The sequence below is a fragment of the Acomys russatus genome, chromosome 16, assembly GCF_903995435.1.
Source record: "Acomys russatus chromosome 16, mAcoRus1.1, whole genome shotgun sequence".
In the NCBI taxonomy this organism is placed as follows: Eukaryota; Metazoa; Chordata; class Mammalia; order Rodentia; family Muridae; genus Acomys; species Acomys russatus.
The window spans coordinates 44,554,760-44,560,759 of NC_067152.1; positions in this window are offsets into that span (position 1 = coordinate 44,554,760).

Genomic DNA, 6,000 nt, shown 5'->3' on the forward strand with positions numbered 1-6,000 from the left:
CACCACCCTACACCGAGTACAAAGTGCCTGCGGCGATTAGAGTGGCAGTGAGGCCTGTCCCTTGAGGCAGCTCATCCTCGGAGCTCTGGTGACCTGAAGCCAGGAACAGCAGAGAAAACGCGTGCTCCCCCTGACACAAGCCCTGGCATTGGTTCTCTGTGCCCCGGAGGGCGGGCACAAGCCCAGACTCTCTGCCCTAAGCCAGCTGTCAAGACCACAGGCTCCTCACAGGACCATGCTGGCAGTCAGAATGTCACTCACTCCTCAGGAAGAAGGTTCCAGAAGCTCTTCTCCATTCTGTTTTGCTTCCATTTCAATGGCCACTGGATGTTGGACAACGTTAGCCTTAGAGGTGGGAGTAAGGTCTTCCTCTCTGGGGTGACCATGTGACCAGGGTCACAGGGTTTCTTCTGAAGTTTTCCCAACACCCCCAACTGCCAGAGCCTTCGCTTCGGTGTTTCTTCGGTGTTCACGGGAACAAAACCATATTTTCTGCTGCCTTCAAACTCTGGAGCGTCAGCATGTTCAAGATTTATTTTTATTATTTTTTAATTATGTGTATGCGTGAATTGGGGGGGGGGCAGGCATGTGCATGTGATTGCAGGTGCCCATGGAGGCCAGAGGCATCAGATGCCCCTCGGGCTGGAGTTACAGCAGTTGAGAGATGAGTACCTGCTTGGAATCCCAGAGCCATCTCTCCAGCCCTTGACTCTGACTTTCAAAGTGCCGTTTGCTATACTCCAAGACATCTTCGTGAGAGGCAGCTACAGAGGTTGACAAAATAATAGGCCTATTTTTTTTTATTTCTTAACAGATACTTACAAAACGTGTATGTTTTCCAAAAGTGCTGTTGGTGTTTACCTGGGACAAACTCAGAGACAGGCAGCTTGGGGGACCTCTGGGGGGGCTGTTGTTTCACTTCTGGGGTGCCAGTGCCAGAAGTGCCAAGGGTTCAATGATGTAAGCGGGAGACACTAAATGGCCACCTTGGTGGTTCCCCCATTTCCTGGATGAGGAAACTGAGGCTCAAGGGAGCCCAGCTTCCTGACAGGGAACCAGGCTTAGACCCATCTGCCCAGGAGAGACACTGTCACAGCAACACTAAATATGCTTTGGTAATCGTTTATAGTTTTGGGGGGAGGGGTTGTTTGTTTGTTTGTTTGTTTTTCAAGACAGGGTTTCTGTGTAGCCTTGGCTGTCCTGGATTCACTTTTGTACGACCAGGCCGGCCTCGAACTCACAGCAAACCGCCTGCCTCTGCCTCCCGAGTACTAGGATTAAAGGCGTGCGCCACCATGTCCGGCTTCTTCCTTTTTCTTTCTTTCTTTCTTTCTTTCTTTTTTTTTTTTTTTTCCTGCAGTTTTTTAGGGGTGTGGGTTGTTGTTTTGTTTTGAGACAGAGTCTGATGCATCCAGTCTGGCCTTGAGCTTACCATGCAGCTAAGGATGACACTGAATTCCTGATCCTCCTGCCTCAGTCTCCCCCATGCTAACATTACAGGCAAGCATGACCATGCCTGGCCCTAGCAGGCACCTTTTAAAAAAGTAAAACTTAGATCTTTTTCAAAGCAGAGCCAATCATGTGGCTCAGTAGGTAAAGGCCACCAAGTATGACAACCTGAGTTCAATCCTGGGAAACAGGTCAGCAGAGCCTGAGACCTGATCCCAATCTGCATGAGTATACCATGCATATGCCATGCATGTACACATGTGCAAACACACACACACAACAAAAATGTTAAATTTTTAAAAATTTTAAAATTAAGTTAAAATAAATTAAATGGGTGAAATTAATCTTAATGATAAACTTCACTTAACCTAATCTACTTGAACTATAGCTGAGGCAGTGCACACGTGGCCTAGCAGATGAACCACACCCAGGAGTCTGTGGTCTTGCGCTGAGTGGCAACGCTGCTCAGACCAGGCAAGTTCTCCCATGTGGCCAGTGGCCACCATCCGGATGTAGGCAGGCACAGACTCCGTCAGGCTGCCCTATTTTATATACATGCCTTAAGATATAGACGTACTGGGCCCAGGAAGTCCAGTATGCAGTGGCCACCTAGGAACCACACTGACCTCTAAGAGAGCTTTTGTTTTTTTCACCTTTAAGATTAAAGATTCTCCTCAACCCATCTGGGGCCCATATTGGGCCCACCCCCTCCACATCCTGTCGAGCATTTTCTCTGAGATGGTTCAGGAACACTCCAGGGGCTGCAAGTGAGGACACCCTCTGAGGACAGAACTCTCCAGGGGCAGAGAAGATGAGCACAGTGGGTGCTTGGGGTCCCACGGCTAGGGATAGACAACCACGGGCCACTCAGCACAAAGCGGAAGGGAGAACATCCAGTCAGCTCTCCCCTCCCTCCTTGCTAAGCAAGAAGGCTAAGCTGGTGAATAAACCCTGGGCAGAAAAGAGGAGGCACTGTGGGGGCTGCACACTCTGGGCCTGAGCCAGCGTCATGGGTGCAGAGCCTATGAACTCATTAGCACAGATGGTGCTGGAGTCGACACACAGGCCAGGGCTTGGCTACTGCCCAGGGAGGATTCGGAATGACTGGCTGACCCAAAGAGTCACTATCAGTGTGGGCTGAACAGGACAAGGAAGGATGTGGGGTGAGCAGGGACAGATGGGGTGTGCCCCAAGCCACCTGAAACAGTGGTCATCAGGAAGATGACCAACAGCTAGAGGGCACCAAGAGATAGAGGGACTTGCCACCCTCCCTCCTGCATGGTGAGGCGGGCATGTGGCCCAAGGGGCTCTGATTAGCCACTCTTGGTGACTTGAGTAGCCACAGTGGCTCCAAGCACAGGAAGTCACCGTTTCTGTTTCGCCTGTTCAGGTCTCCCTCTGACCTTGTGGACCAAACCTCGAGATCCGTGCAATGGAAAAGTACTAGAAGCAGCCTTGCTTCAGGCACCATGAGGCTCTGACAGCTGGTGCCTGTGCCCCCTCACTGTGTGCCGGCTCCATGGTCATGTGATCACAGTGCCTGCAGAGGAAGGCATCGAGGAAATGCCTCCCCGGTTGGCTTCTAAAGAACCGGTTCATGCAAAACAATCCACAAGCAGGAAGAAATAAGACAGAGGGTGCCCAGTCCTCTCATACGGCTCCCAGCATCTTGGAGGCCACCTCTACCACGCACCTGCCCTGCCTGTCCCAGAATCCCAAGCCCACCTGTGTTGCTGGACCTGCCTCAGCCACCACCAACCTCCACAGGCTGCACCGGATCAGTGTTCCCTTGGCTGGCCTGGGGCCAAGGCTGCACCCTCGGACTCGGCCGTGTCTCCTCAGCTGCCACCACCACTCCTTATGTAACCAGGCCTGTCCTTACCCCCACCTTCTAGACATGGGGGTGTAACATCTGCTCGTACTGTTCCTCCAGGAGAGGACCTTCCCCCTCACACCCACACTCCAAGCTCCAACACTACCACCTCCCCCAGAGCGTGTTGAGGGACAAAAAAAAAAAGATAAAATAAAAACAGGCTACACCCACCATCTCATTAAAGGGGGGAAGGAAAGCTCCTATGAGTGAAACTCTTTCCTTATTTCTTGTTCTAGAAAAACAATAATGAATCCTAGGAGGCAGGAACACAGGAGGACCAGCACTGCCCTGCTTCTTCATCTTTCAGGCTGGAAGCCTCTTTGATATTTCTTACTGTTAAAACATAAGGAATGAGAGAGAGAGAGACAGGCAGGCAGGCAGGCAGGCAGGCAGGCAGACCGAGACCGAGACCGAGACAGAGACAGAGACAGAGACAGAGACAGATTCACTCTGGGAAGTCAGCTCCAGGAGGCCCTGTCAGGGCAGTTCCCTGGCCCCACCCCTGCCTCATGACCTCCAAGAGAGAGCCACGTTGGAGAAAGGGCAGGGTCCCTGCAGGAAGTGACCAGGCACGCATTAGGTTCCCTTGCAGTGTAAACTGCATCCATCTTCTCTCCTATTCCAACCATGCTCAGCCTCCTGAAGGCCCAGCCAAGCTGGTGGCCTCGCCTAGTGGCAGACACTTGCTACCTCACTTCTTCCAAGCCAGCCCCATGCTGCCTTTCTTTCCAAATACCTTTCAAAGACCAGAGAGGAAAGCCTTTCATTCTTTCCCCCAGGGAATGTCTGTCCCATTTCCTTTATCCATTCCAGACTCTGGGCAGAGCTAGTAGTCCCCTGAGCCCCCACATTACTATGTCCCTCGACAGGTCCAGTGACTGGCTCTCTCTCTCTCTCTCTCTCTCTCTCTCTCTCTCTCTCTCTCTCTCTCTCTCTCTCTCTCTCTCTCCCCCCCCACCTTCCCTCCCTCCTTCCCCTTCCCCTACTCCCTCTCACACCCCTCCCTCTGTGTGTGTGTGTGAGTGTGTGTCTATGCTCACTCAAATCACACACACACACACACACACACACACACACACACACACACACACACTCACTCTCGGAAAAAGCCATCTTGTCAAGCCCAGGGACACACCCTACAGGTGCGCAATTACAAGCAAATCCTTTAGGAATAAGCAGGTTCCTCAGAATTGAGATGGGTCCCATGGGTGGGAGTAGAAGGCAGAGGCTATCGTCCCAGACCTCCACCTTCATATGTCACTACTGGCCCCATGCAAGATGTCAGAGGGCCGCTGACCTCAGGCTGCTGTCCATCCAACACTGAAGGGCATGTTCCCAGCCTAGAAGGAGGCTTTGCGTCCATGGACTGTGTGTCTCGCAGACCCCCTTGTCAGCTACACCAAAGGCCGTCCTGTTCCTGTATGTTGGAGAACTGGAATACATCAGACGTGCCCTCTTCAAGGTCCCTCGCTGCTGAGGCACCTGTGTGGACACTGGCCTCACCTGCTCTGACTGTGAGCTTTGGGAAGATCCAAGGAGCAAAACTTATCTCCGCAGAGGTGAACAGTGCCATGTCCACTGCCTCCCCCATGTCCACTGCCTCCTCCATGTTCACCTCTGCCATGTCCAGGTGCAAAAATTAAGCATGTCACTAGAGCGCTTCTAACTGCCGGAGCTTCTAGTCACCCTTTCCTGCTTTCTGGAACCACAGGAAGAGGCAGGATCATGCAGGCACCATGCTTGGGTTTAACGGAAAGCAGAAATAAGGTGCAAGCCTGCAAGACCAGGGATGGGCAGAGAGCCGATAGGGAAGGACCCATGAAGCACAGCGGCAGACTAAAAAAGTACCACACCTGCCGGGCCACAGCCAACACCCTTGCCACCTCGTCTTCTATTCTAACTCTGCTGTCCGTGGGAGAGACCAAGGAAGCACCTTGCCCCAGGGCGCCAAGTCCCCAGTTGTGTCTTCTTGTCCCTTCTCTCCTTGGAATCAGGTCTGAATTCTCTCACCAAGACAATTAAGCATCTGAGCCCAGATGAATACGTAGCACATTGTGAAGAGCTCTATGGGACAGGAAGGAGAGAGCTGCTTACTCAGCTGCTTGTCTGGCGTCTATACATGTAAGCAACCAATAAGGGAAGTGCAGTGAGAGCCAGAGGGGACCGAGTGGGCTGAGGCTCTGCTGCTGCCCCTCTTCCCAGAATGCACTCAGTGTATGGAACACACACACATACATACACATGCATGCACACACGCGCGCGCGCGCACACACACACATACACAATATCTTGGTTTCCCATGGCTCCGACAGATTTGTTCTGTAGTCCCACTACTGTCATTTGCTGTCCCCTTAGGTTAGGGCCAGCTATGTCCTGCTTTCTCTGCTCAGAATCACTGAAGCCACTGGGTGCTTCTTTGGCGGGTCCCTCTACTTTGCCCAAGCACAACAGAAGAAAAGGTAAGTTCTCAGTAGAGGATATGCTTGGGACTTTGGCTCCCTGCTACCGACACTTGGAGCAGCTGTAGGATCTTTCTCAGCAAGAGAGGAGTTATGCAGCACCCAGCTGTGCTCCCAGCAGGAGGCCCAGCTCACATAAGATTTTGTTTCTAAGGCCTCTGGAACATAGAGCACTCAACCCTAAGGCCAGTCACCCTAAGGACACAAGGGCCCTCTGTC